The following is a 20,729-nucleotide window of genomic DNA, read 5'->3' as shown; positions in this document are numbered from 1 at the left end:
AGAGCGTTCAAAATCTGGCCCCAACGTATCTTTCCAGCTTGATCTTTATAACTTTCTTCCACAAATTCTATACTGTAGCAAAACTGGATGAATCCAGTTTTGTACATGCTGTGCATTTTTATTCCTCTGAGCCACTAGGAATGTTGTTCTCTTCCATGTTTATATGTCCATCTCCTACCAATGCTTCCACCTCTGGAAGATGCCCTGATCCCTCCAGAAGTGATGGCTCCCTCACTACTGTCCAGCTCTCCAAGGCCCAGAGTATTTCCTACTTTAAATCATGTCTCATCAGTCTTAAGTGTCTCCAGGGCAGGTCTGTCTCAGAAGCCTCTTCTCTCTCTGCCTCCCAACCCCCAGATTCTGCCAGATGCAGGCAGCATGGAGGCATTTGCGGGATGAGCCACAGAGGTTTCAGGAAAGGCAGCCTGGAGTTAAGGGGCTTGGGCTTGGGTGAATGAGAATGAGGGTCCAAGGGACAGGGATGCCAGAGCCAAGGCTGGAATGAGAGGGAGAGAAGGGAAATGGACTGTGGTCTGGGCAGAACAAGGACTTTGTGACTTGCCCAGGCCACTGCTTTGTTGCTTTTGGAAGGGCTGTGTCCTTCCACTGAACAGAATGGAAGAATGTTTGTCCAGGTGAAGGTGCAGGTACCACTGCATTGAGGGTTCATCAGGAAGATGTAGTCTTCTAAGGGAGGGATGGGGGCCATCAGGATAGGGCCTTTCTCTGCCGTCCCGCACCCCCTTCCCACAAGGTTCTTCTGAATGTAAACAGCCTGAAAGCTCAGAGCACCTACAACAGACAGAAAGCTCAGGGGCTGGGGGGCCAGAAACTGACCCCTAAAGCAAAGCTCCTCTCCACAGCAGAAGCTTTACACGTATAACATCCCACAAAGCTAAGGACTGTACCCGGTATCCATACCTCTTGTTTGCCATGATCCCTTGAAGCCTTTCCTTGCTCTATAGAACCAAACGTTCACTGAGCACTTGCAATGGGCTCCCACTTGCTATGGGACAGAAGGGAGGAGCTAATGACCATTTATTGAGCACCAACTAGATCCCGAGTGCTGTGCTAAGCAGTCTACAGGTGTTACTGCAAATCTTCTCTCAAAAGTATATTCTATGATTCCCATTTGACAGATGAGTAAACAGAGGCTCAGAGAGGTGAGGGGATGTGTCCCAAGCTCCCCAAGATCCCACAACTAGTAAGTGTTTAAACTGTGACTGGGGCCTGGTACCCACCGGTGAGCGTGTCAAGCACATCCAAACCCTTCCCACTTCACCCCAACCTTGGGAGCCATCCTTTCCCCCGGGGGAACTCACCCAGCCTAGGAGGGGGGCTTTGTGCCATTCTTGCTTCGGAGTGGTACCATTTCTCATGCTGGTGGAGGCTCCCCCCAGCCCCACCCAGGGCAGTTCTGCCTTGGAGGGTTCAGCCTCTCAGGGCCCCTGTCCCAGTCAGCCTGACTCTTCCCTGCTCCCTCTGACTCCGGCTTCCTCCTCCTCGGGTGCACAGTCTCCAAGATCCGCTTCACAACCCCTTGCCTTGAGCAGGAACTCACTCCAGGTGTGTTGAAAGGGGCTGCCCTGTCTACTTATAGAGCCAGGGATGCGGTAGTCACCAGAGCAGAGGCACAGAACCTCCATCTGGAAATCAGGAGCCAAATTCTGCTTTGACTGCTAACCAGATGCACGGCCTCCCTGGATAAGAAATCAGCTTCTTTATCAGCAAAATGGGGAGAAAAACCCTGTCCTGCCCCCCCTCTTCTCCCAGGTGTTCTGAGGTTCATGGTGATGACCAAAGGATGGATTTGTGACAGCAGGGCCGAAGGCAGGGACCCAGGTGAGCCTTATTGTCAAAGAGGAGCAGAGGGAGGGAGCCTGAAGACACACTTCCCCGACCTCTAAGCCTCTGGCCAAACCTCACGCCTGACCTCGTGCCTAGGAGGACTCTGAACTTCCTGAAGTTCTCCGATGAGCACTTGGTCTTGCCCCCACTTCACAGATGAGGAAACTAAGGCAGCGAAATAAAGCAGCTCCATCTGACAGGTGCACCCAAAGTCTGTTCTTTCTCCATTGATGGGATGGTTCTCTGCCCAAACCTCTTTTACAAAGGGCAGACATCCTAGTTCCCTCTGATGTCAGGGGCAGCAGGCTCAGCCTGCCCAAAGGCTCCCCGGCTGGTCAGAAGCCAGGTCCTTATGAGAAAGAGCAGAGGCCCTGGCTGCGGGGCTTACTAAGCCAGTTGGGTGTGTGGGGGCCTGCTGGCTGCAGGGTGAGCTGGCCAGCGGCGGGCAGCTGTGGATATCCTGTCTGGAGACAGTGTCTGGCGACGAGGTGAATTGTTCCCAGGGAACAGCTGAGAGGACAAGAGGGCAGGGGCAGTGGGGAGCTAGAACGAGAAGTCACTGAAACCTGGGGCCTTCCAGAAGGGACGGTGAGAGTACAGGAGATAGCGGAGGCCCTGGCTGGTTGTCTCAAAGGGCAGTTCACGGGCCCCCTACATCAGAATCATCCTGGGGCCTATTAAAACTGCCAATTCCTAGGTCATCCCTACCCCCAGCCGTTGGACCAGACTCTCCAGAGGCAAGGCAGAAATTGACATTTTAAACAAGCTTCACTCTTATCCACACTGGAATATGAGAACCACTGCCTTATGGGGTTAACTTGGCCAGAACAGGGGTGAGGGTGGCATGTCCACAGCAAGGCACACCTCAGGTGGATCCAAACGCAAAAACAGATAAAGAGGAGGGGGTGGTTGCTTTGCAGGAGAAGCTCAGATGAGACTGGCCTGGCCCCCCCGGGGTGTTAAAATGTCCCCAGACCTTCCTCACAGCCTCCCTGCCACCCCACACTCCTAGTGCTCTAACCTCATCCAAAGTTCAACAGTTTCAAAGAGGCAGCCCTGAAATGAAAGAACAAACATAGCCTTTGGCAACAGCAGATTGGATTTCCAATCTGGACACCGCCAAGGCCCAGACAGCTGTGTAACCTTGGACGGTACTGTGGGTCCTTGTAATGCGGCCCCGTGGGGTCTGGGTGAGGATTAAATGGGTTAATGGGCATGAAGCAGCCAAGCGTCTGTTGGTTCTCAGGGACCAGGGTTCCTTCCTCTTTCCTGTTTCCTACATATGAGCCCCTCCCCCGCCCAGCCCCCTTCCCTTTGTTCCTTTCTCTGTTATGCAACGAAAGTTTAAATTATTCCTGGGTTTGGGGCCGCTGCAAAGCCAACGGGAGGGTGACTCTGTAATGGGAGGTTTTGGAAGCCACGACTTCCCTGCCTACCTCCGCATTCTTGTCCACGTGCTGCTAGGTCAGGCCCTCCGCCCCTCTGCTCACTATTGCAAAGAGCCGCGTGACTACGTTCCCCCTATCGCCTGGCTGCTGCTCCAGCTGTTGACACGGCAACCAGAACCCAGTGACAGCCATTGAGAAAGAGCCTCTCAGGAGGAGCCTGCTTGGCTTCCATTTACATTCAGTGCAACAGCACTTCCTGAGAGCACCTACCATGGGCCTTAGCAGAAATGGAAATAAGTTAGAGCTGGTCCCTGGCTTTAAGGGGCTGGTGGTCTCCTGGCCAAGATAGAGAATCTACTGGTCTAGTTGAATGATTCTCAAAGTATGGTCCCCAAAGCAGGAGCATCAGTATTACCTTTGAATTTGTTCGAAAAGCCACATTTCAGGCTCCTTCCAAAGTCTACTGAATCAGAAATTCTGGGGGAGAGGGGATCCTGAAATCTGGCCTTTAACAAAAGCCCCCCAGGCGATGCTGATGCAGGCTGAAGTTTGAGGACCACAGATCTAATTAAAACCTCACCCAATCCCAAGAGCTGGGGTCTATTGTTCCTGTATCACAGATGAGGGTACGGAGGCTCTGTCCTGCTCTGTGTGCAGACTAGCTGACAGCTTATGAAGGGTTTGGAGTCTCAGGTCCCTCCCGGTGCCAAATTCTACCTGTGCAGCACCTGTGATAAGGTAATGAGCAGATACACTTTTTCCTGGATCCTGGCTGGAGAAACAGAGGTATCTTACACTGTGTCCAGCAGGGTCGGGGTAGAGTGACAATGCAGGCAGAAACGAAAACGTCACAACGGGAGCAGAGAAGAGCTGGGAGTAGGGTCAGAAAGAGCAGCAGCCCTGGTGACAACCACCTGCCCCAAATGTGGGGACACTGGACTGTCATAATACCCCCCAGCCGAGGCCATCCAGGCTTCTAAGCCCGACCCCAATCCTGAGACCTCCTCTCCTGTGTTCACTCACCTGCACGCTAGGTTGGTTTCTTTCCTCGCTTTTGCCCCCCCGCAGACTCTCAGGGTCCCCTCTTACACAGCATCTGCCTGAACACCCACCCCCCTGAATTTGCAATCACCTCTTCGGCAACGAATGACTTCTAGCCTCTCTTTGCCCACATCCCGTGACTGGGCACTCACTGCCTTTTCAGGCAGCCCATCCATCTGTGAAAGCTCTGACAGGCTTAAGTTTCCCTTTGAATGAGCTGACATGCAACCCCGTGTATTTTCCACCTTTTACAACATGAGTTAGTCTAATCCCCCGTAACAGAGATTACAGGCTTATTTTAAAGGAAGAATATCTATCCCAATTATTTCCCATGAATCTACCACCCACCTTTGCAGATAAACAAGGCAAGTAGAACATACCAACCCATTACCTTGAAAACAGTAGGAACAACAAGATGAGGTGAAAGTAGAAAGGGGCAGGAGGAAGGACACGAGGTGGTGGAGGGCAAGATCGCTGACTTGGAGCCTCCGTCTTGCCACTTCCTCCCCAAGAGACACTGGCAGGACCTCAGCAGTTTTCACAGGAATCCCCTTCAAGAAAAAGAATACGATTTTCCAGAACTTGTTTCATTTTGTTGAATAAAGTCACAGTTGGATGGTTTGTAATGACAGAAAGGTAAAACTCACTTAGTGCATCTTCAGTGATCATTTCACATATATTATTGTTTTCAGCAAATGGGGATCTTGAAACTTAAGCGACTTAGCTTCGTGGAAATCTGCCTCTGACTCTGGGCCTCAGTTTCTCATCTGTAAAATGGGGGTGAACCTAGCCACCTTCCAAAGTTGGTCTGAGAATTAAACAAGCTAATGGGAGGGGAAATCATCTGCTGAGATATTATTATGTTCTCTGATTTCTAAAGACGAATGCTTGGAGTCTGGGTATGAGGGAAACTGGTTGATTGTTTCTATTGAGGGGGAGAGGGGCAGAAGTGAATCCCAGCTTAGCATTCTGCCTGGGGGAGACCACAGCTGGAGCTCTGGGGCAGAACCAGTAGAACCAGTGAGTTTGGAGGACAGCTCTCTAGAAAAAGTCAATGGAACAATCCCCTTGTTGCCCATCACTGTTTTTGGGTTTTGCTTTTCAGGCTTATTTTTCACAGGATTCTTTGCAAAGTGGGCCTCAATGCAATTTCTTGGGTGAGGGGCTTTGCCCACATTTGGGATCAGAGAGACTTTTCAACCCCAGAGGTAGCTCTCCGGGGCCTGTGAGAGACCCTTCGCTTCTGGGGGGTAGTGTCCCACAAGGAAGGAAAGCCTCTTGTGCGGAGCCAGGGGGATGATAACAGGATTATTTTAATCATTTTAGCAACAATGGCTCTGGCAAGTCTGCCGAGAGAAAAGGATGTGGTAGTCCAAGAAATTAAAACAACCCTGGCCTCATTCCCCAGAATGTGTTTTTCAAGAGGGATGAGTATCTAACAGGAGAAGGAAGGAGCCCTAGAAACTCCCTCCTTGCCTTGGGCTGCCCAGCCTGCACGTGGCCACCGGCCCTGCTTTGCAGAGGGTGCCTCCTTTGTCGAGGTCATCCTCCCCCCCTTTATTTTTTATTTATTTATCTTTTTCGATCAATATTTATTGAGCACTTATTCCCCTTTATTTTTATTTTAAAAATATTTTTTCCTTCAGCCATGCCACGTAGCACGCGGGATCTTAGTTTCTCGACTAGGGATTGGAACTGCGCCCCTTGCAGTGGAAGTGCGGAGCTTTAACCACTGGACTGCCAGGCAAGTTCCCTCCTCCCCTTTTTAAAAGGTCTCCAGAGAACACCCTAACTCCTGGCCTAAGCTGGGTACCTGGGGGCCCCCAGTTCCAGACGCTGCTGGTGCCCACCTCCCAGAGAGTCCAGGAGCCTCCCAGGCTGCAAGTGGCACCCCCATCCATCTCTGTAGGGCTGCTTGCAAAGGAGACTCCGTCTCACTACCTACCTCTTCCTGGGTCTTCCAGAGCAGTGGCTTCCAAACTATTCGGCAGAGGAATCCCCCAGGCACCGTGCATGCCAAGGAGTCCCATTCAGGAGGCCAGGGGCCGGGTAGGTGCACATATTTGCATGCTGCTGGTGGTCCAGGAAGCACAGAGCTAGAGAAATTCGGGGTGGTTCTCCAGGGACTCAGCCTCACGCCCTTCACAGGCCAGTCCTCTGCCTCCCCAGCCATGCAGCCTTGGGCATTCCGCTCCCCTTCTCTCCGATAAAAATGCCTGCCCAGCCTGCCTCCGGGGAAGAAAGAAGATGACCATGAAGATCTGGGCCCCACAAGTCCCTGAAAAGTTATCCAAAGTCTCCAGTCCTTGGCCTGGAGGCCCAAGGCTGGAAGTCAGAAATGGCTGCAGGATGGGATGAGGATGAGAGCAGATGGGGCCGAAGGTGGAGGAGGGCGGGGCACCCACATCCAGTCCCACCACGAACTTAAAGCAGAGATGGTCAGCCCTGAAGAGTCTTCAAGATCATCACAGGCAACCTCCCCATGGTACAGATGAGAAAACTCAGCCCAGAGAGGTTGAAGCACTTGCCCAAGGTCACAGAGTAAATGAATGGCAGGGCTGGGACTAGAGTCTTCGGTTCAGCGTCCCTATCCAGGACTTTCCCTGCTGCACCCCTAGGTCTGGACACAGGTGGGGGATAGGCCCCCCACCAGCTCCTTCCTCCTCCCTTCCCTTACCAACCTCCCCCCCCACCCCCGCAAGACTGGGACAGGACAGAGGGCAGGGCAGAGCCCAGCCAGCTACTCTGCATCCTCACGCCTCCAGCCTTCAGCCACTCTCACTCAGTTTTGGTTGACCTGCCAGGAACAGGCAGCCTGCTCTCTGCCCTCCTTGCCCTGAACCTGGCTTCCCAGGAGGGCCAAGGAGGGGTGGAGCTGCAAGACTGCCACCTCTGGTGCTTAGCCTCTGGCCCCCTCCCCCTCCATCCTGCCCTGCCCCATGCTGAGACAGCACCTACCTGGGCAGCTGGAGGTGTGGGCGCCCTGGGCAAGGCCAACCACCTGGGGTAGGTCCTGGGCTGAGGACTGTCCTGCCTTCCCAGGGCTTGAGCCCATGGTGGCCTTTTATGGGACAGAGAGGTATGCTGTGAGGGATTAGGGGTGGCGCCTTGTGTATCCGTATCTGTATCTGAGAAACGCCCACCCCCCCCACCCCGCCCCCGCCAAGTGCCCCTGCCAGGCACTGGAAGCAGCAGCTGAGGCTGGAGCTGATTCCCAGACAGCTTCTGCCCTGGCTGAGGCCCTGGCCCCTTACAAACAGCACAGAAGCCCCATCCAGACAGGCCCGGGCTTCCCTGGGGGCTGGTCAGGGCCCTGGGGAGTGAGGACCATTCGGGACACACACCCTCCCCAGCTCCCTGCAGTCCTGTCTTCGGGGGGACTCAGACCTTTGCATCAGGAGCCAGACAGATATGACAATTCCCACATACTCTGGGAGCTTGAACAAGTTATGCCATCTCTGGGCCCAGTTTCTTCACTCTAAGATAGAAATAATAATACTCACTTCATAGGATTGACCCAGGACCTAGCACATAGCTACTCAATCACTATTTGAAGGAATGAATGAATGAAGAGAAAGATGACTAGGTTGGGAGGGGTCTGGAGACCCATCCCTAGCAACTTTATTTCCTCAACATCTCACCTTGCTTGATCCAAACATGCCAAAGTCTCTCCCCATTTCCCAGCTCCATCCATAAATGTCCCCCACATCCTCTCATGATCAGGCTGTGAATCCCTCTCATTCTGGCTGGTTGCCTCCCAATAGTCCCTGTGCCCAGGTGGTTTCCCTGATGGCAACTGGCTTAGGAGTGACACATGACCTGGCTCTGGCCAATGAAGCAGGAGGGGAAGTCTTTTGGGAGGCTGCAGGGAGGGAGTTCCTGGCTCCCAAGAGAAAGATACTAGAGGAAACGGCCCCTTTCTGCCTCTGGATATTGTCATGTCCACTGGTGACATAGGAACTCGTGCAGCCTTCTTGTGGCCATGAGGGGAGCTGGCCAGAGGACAAAGCCAATGATGGGGATCGTACAGCAGAGAGTTCCTGAATTGCTGGTCATACCACACCAACTGCCCACCTGCCTCTGGACTTCTCTCTGTGTGAGATAATGAAGGTCCTCATTTGTTAAGCCAATTTGAGTTTGGTTTTCTTACTCACAGCTAAACGTGTCCTGCCTGATCTTCTCTCCAGCCCCTACCTGCATCATTCCCAGCACTAGTCAGCAGATGTGCCCAGTCCTGGGCTTTGTTGTAAGGACCCTGAGATGAGCCAGACTCTGTGCCTCCCCTGGGGAAGCTCATAGTTGTGAAGGGAGAGCCTGGAAGGTAATTATCAATAGATGGTTGCAAGCTTGTGAGCAGAGGCTGAGGGTATCTGGGGAGGGACAGACTAACTGTCCTGGGCAGTTAGAGAAGGGTTATGGGATATGGGTTTTGAAGGATGCCTAGGGGTTTTACAGACAGACAAAAAGAATGTGTTCCAGGCAGAGCTAACAAGGCCAATGAAGGGGTACAACTTTGCTTAGAGACCATTGGTGAAGCTCAAGTTAGGTCCATCGAGGAGTGGTGAGCAGGGGCTGAGTGTCTTGCCCAGGAATCTGTGTATCCTGGGAAGCCAACAAAAGTTTTATGCAATATGTATATTTTAGATTAGAAGAGCCTAGGTGTTCAGGATCGAAGTGACAAGGATCTTACCTGGGTGGGAACAGAGGGGAGAAATGGGGAAACTGGTGAAAGAGGTATTGTAGAGGCCCAATCCTGGGCTTTGGTGACTGAAGGAGAGAGTGAGGGTGAAGGGGGAGGGGAACGTGATGGCCAGATTCCTGGTATACGAGGGAGAAGGGGTGGTTGTATAAATCTTGGAGCAGGGGACTGTGGTAGCCAGTCTCCAGGATGGTCCCCAACGATCCTGCGTCCTGATATTCACGTCATCGTGTAGTCCCCACCTACACTGTACCAGGACTGGCCTACGTGACCAGTAGAATATGCAGAAAGAATGATCTGTGACTCCCAAAACTGGATCATAAAAGACATCATAACTTCTGCCTTACTCTCTTCCATCGCCAGCTCTGGGGGAAAAGCCACCTGGCACATTGTGGGTACATTCAAGCAGCCTCATGGAGAGACCTATGTGCTACAGGATGGAGCCCTCTGCCAACAGCCAGCAAGGCACTGGGCTCTCCCACCAACAGCCATATGAGTGGGAAATGGAAACAGATCCTCCAGCCCCAGTCAAACCTTCAGATGACACCTCGGCTATAACCTCAAGAGAGGCCTCGAGCAGAACCGCACTGTGAAGCTGTTCCCAAATTTCTGACCCACAAAAACTGTGAGCTAATAAATATTTGTTATTCTAAGCTGCCAGATCTGGGAGTAATTTGTTATACAGCAATAGATAATATTGGGACTTAAGCCTTCGAGATCTTATTTTCCTACCTGTCCTTCCTAGAGTGAGGGAAGACTATTATTATCGATGGGTGAGGCACTCCCCAACCCACATGGTCCACGCCTTCATCCACCTCTCTTTACAGCTCACAGACTATTTTCACATGAGCAAACCTTTCACTGTTGCAACCAACCCCAGGAGGTAGTTATAATCCCTGTTTTACAGAGGGGGAAACTGAGGCTCAGAGAGTTGGAGTGACTTGCTGAAGATTATACAGGTTGTCAGTGGCAGGGCCTGGACCAGAACCAGGTCTGTTCCCAGGCTTGGAGAGGATCCACATCCTACCTGATGTAAAACGAAGAATGTTGCCCACCATCCAGTTCTTCAAGGATCAAGTCATTAGCCACTGCAGTCACTGACCTACAGTGCAGCCCAAAAGGAATTCAACACCAAGAACAGGATGAGGCACTCTGTGCTTTAAAAAAACAGGCCCCTTAGTTAGATACATCTCAGGAAGAATTTTAATGGACCCAGATTCTTGCACCTTCCCATACATAGAAAAAGCACTAAAATCATTAACTGAGATATCTGTTTCTTGTTACTAGCAGTGACCTTTTACCAAAAGGTATACTTGACTGTATGTATTCTGCAGCCAAAATATATACATGTATCCTGGCTTCTTCCCCACTACCCCTTCAGAGCAGTCTCCTCAAAACTACTGAGCCCAAAACTTCCTGGGCTATAGTCTTCAGTAAGCCCCCTGAATAAAAACTGAAACTTACAACTCTTAGGTTGTGTGTTTTTCTTTTGGTCAACAGTGAGCACACAGTAGGCCCTCAGCACAGCCTGGGACCTGACTGGCCAGGTGAAAAGGCTGGAGAGCCCAGCCACAGGAGCCTGCACTGAGGGAGCTGCTCCAGCCTCCCAGGACGTTTCCAGGATGGTGGCTCTATTAGTGGTGGCCCTGGCATTTACAATGATCTTGGATGGCCTGCCTGGGTCAGATGGCACCCCCTGTATTATTAGGTGGCTCTTCAAGGAACCCATTTTTCTTTCCTTTCTGAGACTCAGCTCCAGGCCTAGGAGCCCTTGAGGCCAGGGACTGAGGGGCTGGTCGCATCCTTTGAGAACCGCATGAGCAATGAAGGAGTCAGGGAGGGAGCCCAGGAGCATCCTTAGCTGGGGCTGAAGGAAGCTGGCACTGCATCCCTTGTCTTGGCCTCAAGTTCCACATTTCATCACGGAGCCCTTTATGCTACACCAGATGGGGGGCCACGAAGAAAGAACCTTCAAGGGACTTGCGGGTACACAGGGAGACAGGCAGACACCCGGCAGCCCGCCAAGCAGGACAGGAGGCGCTGTGGGTTGTACGAGAGGCCCTGGAGTGGGAGAAGCAGGGTGGACCCGACACCAACTCGTCAGTACTTCCAACCCACAGGCCAGTGTGGGGAGGGCTCTGTGCTTGCCTCTGCCAGTGGACATGAAGGGCCTGGTCTCAGCACTGCCCTTCTGGAAAGTCTGATCCATTGTTCCCAACATCTCCATATATCCCACTGGTCCTCCTGGTAATGGCTATTACTCACAGTGGGGCTTCTCTCCAGCCTCACTCTTAACACATTCTGCAGCCAGAAAGCCGGTGAGGCTCCCAGAGTCATCTCATTCTATTTTGCCCAAGCTCTGGCCCCAGGAATAGCCTCTCCCCTTGTGGATAAGGCCCCGCCACCCACGCCCACTGAAGAGCCCCTGAACACAGGTGAGGGCGCTTTGTGGAAAATAGCCCTAAGTAGATTTAGCAAATAAAAATACAGGCTGCTCGGGCTTCCCTGGTGGCGCAGTGGTTGGGAGTCCGCCTGCCGATGCTGGGGATACGGGTTCGTGCCCCGGTCTGGGAAGATCCCACATGCCGTGGAGCGGCTGGGCCCGTGAGCCATGGCCGCTGAGCCTGCTCGTCCGGAGCCTGTGCTCCACAATGGGAGAGGCCACAACAGTGAGAGGCCCACATACCGCAAAAAAAAAAAAAAAAAAATACAGGCTGCTCAGTTAAATTGAATTTTAGATAAACAATAAATAATTTTTAGTATATCACAAATATTACAAGGGACTTACTTATACTTAAAAATTATTCATGATTTATCTGAAATTCAGTTTAACTGAGTATCCTGTATTTTACCTGGCAACTCTAGTACTAAGCCTCTGAAGTCACTGCTGTTTCCACCTCCACCAAGTGGCCTTGGTCCTCAGAAATCTTAAGTTAATGGACCCTTACTGGGCTCCGACTCACTGCCAAACACCCTGCTAAATTCGAAGGCCCTGAAGACAAATGGGGCAGGATCCCTTCTCTCAAGTAGGTAAAGGAGACATGCAACCAAACAAATTGTAAAGTACTGGGTATTAGGGAGGCACTCAGCTGCCAGCAACCGAAAACCCAATCAACAATGGCTTAAATGAAGAAGGCTTTGTTTCTCACACAAAACACGAAGTCCAAGTATGTCTGCTGCTAGCTTTGGCTCAGCAGTTCAATAGTATCAGAACCAAGATTTCTGTAATGTCCTTGACTTTTCCCTCATGGTCTCAAGATGGCTGCCATGGCTCCAGCCATCATATCTGTGTTCAAGATGGAATAAAGAGTGGAAGGCAAAGGTTTCCCAACCCTGCCTGCTGCAACAGATTTATATTCATGTCTTATTGGGCAGAATTGGGTCATACGGCCACCTCTAACTGCAAGGGAGGCTGGAAAAGTAGACCATAGGATTATCATAATCGGATTAGATCCATCCCAATGTACTGCTGGGGATGGGACCATTGCTTCCCCGCAGGAAGATGAGGGGAGAGGGCATTGGGCAGGCCCAACTGGTCTGCCATGTGTTCCAACAGAGGTTTGCACTAAGTGCTAAGGGAACACCCAAGGATGTAGTGACATGCTCTACCAGAGGGGTGGTAGTCAGGGAAGGCTTCACGGAGGAGGTGGCTTTTGAGCTGAGACTTGTGGGATCATTGGGCATTTGCCAGGAGGAGAAGGGAATTCCAGGCAGGGAGGACAGTGCAAATAACTGCAAGGTAGGCACGGTGACTGCTGCGGCCAGGGGTGGGTGGAGCTCTCAGTGAGGCCATCCTGAAGGGTCTTGATGGCCATACTAAGAAGTTTGTGCTTTACCCCAAGAACAGTTTTCTGTCATCTTACTCAGTGTCTCAGCAGCATTTGGCCCCTTTGAATGCCCCTCCACCCTCGCCTTCTGTGGCCTGTGACCCTCTGGTGCTCTCTTCCTCATGTCCTGGTAATTAGATATTCATTTGTGTGGCTGTGTGATTACTGGCTTTCTCCCCTCCAGCCTGTAAGCTGATCCTGTGCACCCGCGCCTGGCACATAGCAGACCCTTCCTAAACATCTGTTGAATGAGCTGATGAACAAAGAGTAACGTGTGTGATGGCGGGGGGGAGGGGGGGAGGGGCGCGGCATCAAAGGGGTGCGAGCTGGGAAGAGCTGTGGCTTGTTTCCTTGTGTTCTGGTCACTCCGTTGGCCACTGATCAGAGGGGACAGGAATGGGGGATGAGGTACAGGCAGGCTGGAACGGGGAGTCCAGATAGGATACTTTCGGGTCTTTGGTTCTGCCTCTGAGGACCCCAGACCAGTACGGGTGGGCCCCCATTGAGGCAAAAAGAGATCTGATTCCCACCTGGTGTTTCTCATCTCTGGGCATCTGGCTTCTTCCTTGCAGGAAGAGGATGGTAACACGCAGCCGCCCCCTCCCCGGCCAGCTGGGGGCAAAGGCAGCCGAGAAAGGGACAGCATGGTTTCCGAGTGGGCCTTCTTCCTGTGTACACAGCTTTCTCACTGCACCGGTGGGTCCAGGGTGGGGCCCACTCTCCATCCTCAGAGACCCAGCAACTCCTGGCAAAGCCCAGAACAAGGGACCAGAGCCTGAAGAAGGGTGGCACCTTGCAGCTGTGTTTGCTTCCGAGCAGTGATCCAGACCCCAGGAGAGGTGAGGTCTGTTGACACCACTGCCCCCATCACCTACCACCCTCCCAGAGCCCTCAAGGAGGTACAGCCCGCAAAGGATGACTCGGGTGTCGTTGTCCGAGCGGGGGTTGGAAAAGCATTTCCAGACACGAGGCAGAATGTAAGGAAGATAGAGTTTATTAAAGAGAAGCGTCGCTGCAAGAACAGCGGGCCGACTTCCTGGTAGCCAGGGAAAGTCGACAGTGAGCATGGGTTGCTGGTCTGGCTTTATAGCCAGGGAACCTGCAAGTCATCTGCTGACTGGGCAGAGTATGTATACTTTCAGTGTGCTGAGCGGGAGAAAAAACAAAGGCAAAGGCAAATGTCTTTCCTTATATGGGATGGGAAAGGGACAGGGCATGCTGCTTGGGAGGGCTCTGGGACATTGCAATGGTCACATTGTGACAGAGTGATAGGAGCCCTGTAAATCTTTGTCCCGGCCATATTGGCCCCTGGAGTTTATCTTGTTCTTTGTCCTTGGAGCTCACCACACCGGGCGTAGGGCGGGGCGGGAGGAGATGAGAGCCAGGCTGGCTCTAGGTTTAGTTCACACAGTAGGGAACAGACAGAAGTCAAGCAGTGGGGAGAAACGCCCATTATGTGGACGAGGCCCAGGTCGACTGTGATCTGCCCCAATTCTGCCCAAATTCTCAGAGAGTTAATGGTCTTCAGGACCCTACAGCACATCAAATTCAGCCTTCACAGCACCCCTTGTCTGCTCACCTCGGTGACGGGACCACACCACCTTCCGAGGCAGCCGGTTCATCCTCAGCTGGGCCCCCGTGGCCGCTGTACCAGTCCACGCAGCTCCCAGAGCAGGCTCCGCGGCGGGCAACATGACCTTCGTTTTGCAGTTGAGTGACCTGAACTGGGAGGCCAAGGGCACACAGTGAAGCCGGCCTCCTGATGACCATGTCGGTGCCCCCCACACCCGAGAGCGGGCAGCACCCCTGTGGTCCCTCCCTCTCCAGAGCTCAGCCCCGCCTGGGCAGCCCCTCCTCCACCTCTCCCAACAGAAGACACACACACACACACACACACACACACACACACACACACACACACACACACACTTCCAGCACCAAGTTCTGCTGCAGAAGGAGCAGACACCCTGGCATACCTTTCTGGTTCTCCCTGTCCTGTACTAGAAGCTGGCCCTTTGCCTTCCACAGACTTGCGAGGAACCTTCTGGAATTCTCCCCAGGACTTTTCCTTTTGTCTCTCTGTGTCCCCATCTGGGCGCAGCCCTATCCACTCTAAGGGGGAGCACAGCTAGGCTCTCGCTGCAGAGGAGGGGTGAGACCAGGCGGGGCCAGTGGACCCACAAGAGAGGCTCAGCAGGCTGGGCACCAGCCAGGAGTTGTGTCCCCAGCTGATGACGACACTCCCAGCGCCTCCACGTTGCAGCCTAGTGGACCTTGGCCGTACCCAGCGGGCTGGCGGTTAGAACCCAGAGCTTTGGCATCTGTCTCCTGGGTTCAATCCTCGCTTCTTAATTGTATGACTTGTGATGATCTACTTTACTTCTCTGCGTGTCGGTTTTACTATATGACAACAGTGATGAGAGTCATTCCTACCTCATAGGATCGTTGCAATGATTAAACGAGTTACTACATTTATCCAGCAAATATTTGTTGAGTGCCTGCCGTGTGCCAGGACTGGCAGAACAAGAACAGTTCTGGGCACAGGGGATAACGCTGTGAATGAAACCAAGGCTCTGATCTCATGGAACTTAATTTTTTTTTTTTTTTTTTTGGCTATGTTGCACGGCTTACGGGATCTTAGTTCCCCGACCAGAGATGGAACCCACGCCCTTGGCAGTGAAAGCATGGAGTCCTAACCACTGGACCACTAGGGAAGTCCCTCATGGAACTTTATATATATGTTGGGAAGGGGTTCTGTGCAAGGGAGGGGCTCCTGAGGGGGGGGGAGGGGAGGGGAGTTCTCTGACGGGGGGCGGAGCGAGGTTCTGTGAGGGGAAGGGGTAGAGTGGGCTCCATGCAGGGGAGGGGTTCATGGAGGAATCTTGTCCCCCACCCCATTCACACACATACACACATGTACACAAATGCACACAGAAACACGCATACATGCAGACGCATGCCCGCACATACACACACACAGAACTCTGAGAAGACCCAGGTCCGTTCTGCCACATCCAGCAGGCATCTTGGCCACCCTCTCTGCAAGCCCCCTTCCTAGCTGTGAGCAGGGCAGGATCAGTGGGCTGAAGACCTGGGTACTCAGCAAGACTCTGCTTTTACTGGCCAAGTGGCTTCCTTTCCAGAGCCTCGATATGCTCATCCATAAAATGGGAGTGAGAGTCCCTGCCTTCCAGTGTGGGGTGCCAGGCTCAGGGACCCTGCAGGGCGGTGGGGGGAAAAGAAGCCAGGTCTCACCATCCTCTGCCCTCATTCTGACCTAGCTCAGCCTCTCAGGACAGGTGAAGGGGGGATGGGCCCAGCTCCCGAAGGCTGGAGAGGGCTGGAACTGTTACCTAATGCCACCCGGAGCCTCCCAGTGAAAGTCGGAACCTGACCCCGTCAGACCTTAGTTCTCAGGAAAACTGACCCTCTCCCAGGTGCAGAAGCCACCAGAAGGGCCTGGCACCCTTGAGAAGGGAGGGGTCCAGGCCCTACGGAGAGACCCGGGCTTCTTCCATCAGGACTTGGGACTGCAGCATGAAGGCTTAAGGCTAGACTCCAAGCAGAGAGTTCCACCTCAAACATCCCAGAGGGCTGGCTGAACACCAAGGGGGACTGAGCCACACTGACTGGAGAGGGCTGGGTGGAGGCAGGGCAGGACCCGGGCAGTTCTCACTCATGGGAGAAAGTCTCTGGGGGTGGATGGGATGCTGCGTTGTGGGATTTGCCTCTACTCCCTGTGCAGCCCTGGGAAAGGCCTCTTTCCTCTCAGGACCAGAGGGGATCTAAGGGCCTTATCAGCACAGCCATCAGTGCCCCTAGGCCGAACCAGCCCGGGGAAGGACCTTTTCCACTGGAGAAATGTCTAAGGGGCAGTGTCGCCCGCACCTTCAAACTTACCCACCTGTTCCCACGTTGAACACACACAACGATGCATCCACCTTCCACCTGCCCAAGCCGCCGTACTCATACGCACGCTCCATTGCTCCTCCGCCCATCCCTGCGTTCCTGCAGGGAAGGAAGGGTGACGGGGATGGGATGCTGTTCCCGGGGCCTCTCCCGCCCTCCCCCTCAGGCCCCAGGGCGGGTGCTGGTCTCTCCTGTCCCTCTTCACATCCCAGATCAGGAGAAGGGACCCTAGATTAGCAGGATTTGACACCCGCAGCTGAGGCCGGCTGATTTCCCGAGGGACGTGGGCTCGGGGCTGTCCCAGCAGCCACGGCCAAGATGGCGGAGAGTTTGCCTCACCCTGGCAGAGCCCTCCGGAAGTGAGGGCTGAAAAACCCTCCTTTTCTCCATTTGCCCACTTCCTCAGACAGCGGAGAGGGGAAGAACCTGGGGCAGGTGGGATCTGGGGAGTGGGACACCTGGGCTCCATCCTTCCATGTGGGGAGTTTGGCTCTGCCCTACCTCACCTGTAATGGCAGGTAACACTTCTGTGCACCGGGAGCCCTGGGAGTTAACAGAAGAGGGACCACAGCTGGGAGCGAACAACAAAGAACAGACAAGAAGGCTCAGGGGTTTTAGATTTCTTCTCTGCCAGCCACAGAAATGCCCTGATGGCGTGGGGGGTGGGATGGGGGAGGGGCTGCCCCATCACATGGCCAGGGAGAGCCAGAGAGCCGGCTTCGACAGAGAGCTCAGGCACGTGGAAGGGCCAGCTCTGCCCACCCCTAAATGTCCTCCTCCAGCCCCGTGAGCCCTGGGTACACGAGGAAGGCAGGAGCAGCCCCAGGGGAGAAGCCCGGCTTCAGCCACGTGAATTTGTGCAGCTCCCTTCAGACCCCTGCACAGTAACCCAAGCAGGGAAATCCACAGAGGTCTCTACCACCCACAGGATCCAGTCCAGACTCCTTAGGCTGGCCCTCAGAGCCCTTCTCACCCTGGCCACCATGGCCTCTCCACATCGATTTCTCGGCGCTGGCCCCATGGGCCCTTCCATACCACACTTTCCGGGCTGGCCAAGTATCTTGGCCTAGGCTGTCCTCTCCGCCTGGAATGCCCTTCTCCACGTTCTCTTCTGGGGAGGCCTGCCCTCCAGGCCAGGTTCGGGGATCACCTCCTCTGGGACACCTTCCCTGGGTGCTGTAGGGCTGGCTGCTCCCTTGTCTGTGCTCTGCCAAGTGTGAGCAGATGTCTCTCCCAGAGCTGGGGCCTCCCGGGGTTACTGTGGTTTCTGTCTCCCTCATCAGACCTCGAGGGGAGGGGACCGTGGTCCTCTTTGTGCCCCAGCCCCTGGGATGAGGCCCAGGATGTAGCAGATGCTCAGTAACTATTTGGTAAGGGAATGAATGAATGAATGAATGAATGAAACAAATGAGTGAGGGTGGGCACTGTGAAGGCTCAGGCTCCCAGGATCTATGGCCCTTGACAATGAGCTCTCTGTGGGCCAGGTGGACAGGTCATCTGGGCTCAGAGAACCAAGCCGTGAGCATGGGTGTGGCCTCCCCAGCCCAGGCTGCCCACATGCAGAGTCCCAGGGCAACAAGCATCGAGCGCGTACTGTGTGCATCACCCCAGGCCATTCTCCTCCATGCTCTGCCCTTCCCACCTGGCCCTCTGCTCTTGTCCCTCTGTCCACCTGGAATGCTTGCACCCTGATCCTCTCATGGCTGCTCCTTGGATTCCATTAAGTCTCAGCAGAAAAGTCACCTCCTCCAGGAGGCCTTCCCTGATCTAAGGTTACCCCTCTCTATGCCTCATTGTCCTGTCTTAATGCTCTGCACCACCCTATCACTAGCTACTATTTTCTGTTTATTTTTCTGTTTGCTAATTGTCTTCCTCTCCCTCCCTGTCCCTGATACACAGATTATTAAACTCTTTGAAGGCAGGCATTTGGCCATCTTGCTCTCTGCTCCATCTCCACACCTGGAATAGAGCCTGGCACCTAGTAGGTACTCAGTAGATGTTCAGTGAATGAGTGAATGCAGACTTTGGGGATGACAGCCCAAGCCAGACAGTTCCCGTTTTCATGGAGTCTGAGGTGCAATACACAGGCACCTGCTTGGAGAAGGCCACCTGAATTGGTGCAATTTGCCACAGTTGATAAAAGCCTTTCCCCCACCCCTCGAAGCTGCATTCACATCACGTCAGGTGCCTCTGACAACCTCCCTGAAGATAGGGATGACTGTTTCCACTTGGCAGGTGAGGGAAGGAAGCTCAGGTGAGGATGCCTGCCTTGCCCCCAGGTCAAACACTAGAAAGAAGCATGGTTTGAACCCCCCTCCCTCTTTATTACCTACATAATCTCCCTGTGTGGCGCAGGCAATTCTCCCTGAGCTCAGGGAAGGCAGGTGACTTGCCCAAGGCCTCATAGCCAAGAGAGGCAGCTGGAGCCTGGAGGGCCCCCTCTGCCTTCTGATCAGAGCTCCTTCCTTGGGCTCAATTTATAATTCCAGCTCTCCCTTCCCTCTCCCTGGGGCCCAGGGCTGAAGTCTATATTCTTCAGAATCTGGGTTCTAGCACCATCTCTTTCCAAGGCCTCAAGCAGTCTCTGCCTCGTGACCTCGTGACTGCAAAATCACACGGCCCTAAATGGCACATCCACTCGCACCCCTGCCTGCAGTCCACCTCCCTCTTCCGGCCTCCCTATTTCCAGCAGGGACTCAGTCACCTGAGTTCAAAATGTCATTTCTCTTCTACTCACCTCCCCCCGTTCCTTGCCACCGAATGAGCACAGGATGCTGTGGAACTGACCACGTTGTTGGTGGAGAGATGGCGAGGGGCGGGGTCGGGGGGGCCCGTGTACGGGTGGGGGAGCCGGCTGTGAGGGGCTCCTGGGATTCTGAGCGGGATGGTGATGTGCTGAATGTAGGCGTCTGGGGAGACAACCTTGCCCGTATTGGCTTCCTAGGGCCACTGTAACAAAATGCCCCAAACTGGATGGCTTCAAACAACAGACATTTTTCTTTCACAGTTCTGGAGACTGGAAGTCCAAAATCAAGGTGTCCAGGCGGCCATGCTTCCCCTGAATGCTCTAGGAAGGAACACTTTCTCCCATCTTCTCAGCTTCTGGTGGCTTCCAGTGATCTTTGGCGCCCCTTGGCTGATAGACAAATCCACCCCGTCTCCGCCTCCGTCTTCACACGGCTGTCTTCTCCCTGTGGGTCTCTGCGTCCCTGTGTCTTTACATGGCCTTCTTATAAGGACACCAGTCGTTGGGTTTAGGACCCGCCTGAATCCGGTATGGCCTCATCTTAACTAATTACATCTGCAAAGACCCTATTTCCAGATGATGTCACATTCACAGGTACTGGGGTTAGGACTTCAACATATTTTGGTGGGGAGGACACATTACAACCCACGACCCTAACCAAAGGGTGCGCGACGGAGTGGGAGGCCCTGCGGATGACCGAAGCTGGGCCGGGAGGCTGCCGCCCCCCGATGGGGTAGGGGCCGAGGTGCGAGCCCTGGGGAGGGGCGATCGCTCTCCAACTGCGCTCCGGGGTGCAGCGCGGGTGGTGGGCTCGCTGCTGTGGCCGCGTGTGTGGGTGCTGTGGGGCACCATCTTGCTGGGTGCTTTCCTCGTCACCCTGACCCGCTTCTTCCCAGGTGAGGCCCAGCGAGGCCTGGCCACTGCAGAGGGTAAGGGGGCAAGGGGCCGTGCTGGGGTTCATGGGGGGGGAGCGTTTCTCCTGTGCCCTAAAAGCCTCCCCCGAAATCTCCCTTCAGAAGGATGAGTGTACGGGGGTGTGGTCCCGGCGAGGGGAGCTAGACGTGGGGATGGTAAGCTTTTTTGTGTGTGTGGGGCTTGCAGGATCTTAGTCCCCCAACCAGGGATTGAACCCAGGCCTGTGGCAGTGTAAGCACCAAGTCCTAACCACTGGACCGCCAGGGAATCCCCTAGAGGTGCGGATGGGATTGCAGGACAGGTGGAGGTCCATCCCGTCCAGCCCTGGTAGGGGCGGGTGGGGACTCTCTGCTCTC

The sequence above is a fragment of the Lipotes vexillifer genome, unplaced genomic scaffold (genome assembly GCF_000442215.2).
Source record: "Lipotes vexillifer unplaced genomic scaffold, Lipotes_vexillifer_v1.1 scaffold12, whole genome shotgun sequence".
Taxonomy (NCBI): domain Eukaryota; kingdom Metazoa; phylum Chordata; class Mammalia; order Artiodactyla; family Lipotidae; genus Lipotes; species Lipotes vexillifer.
The sequence above is the reverse complement of the archived record's forward strand: the minus strand, read 5'-3'. Positions refer to the sequence as shown.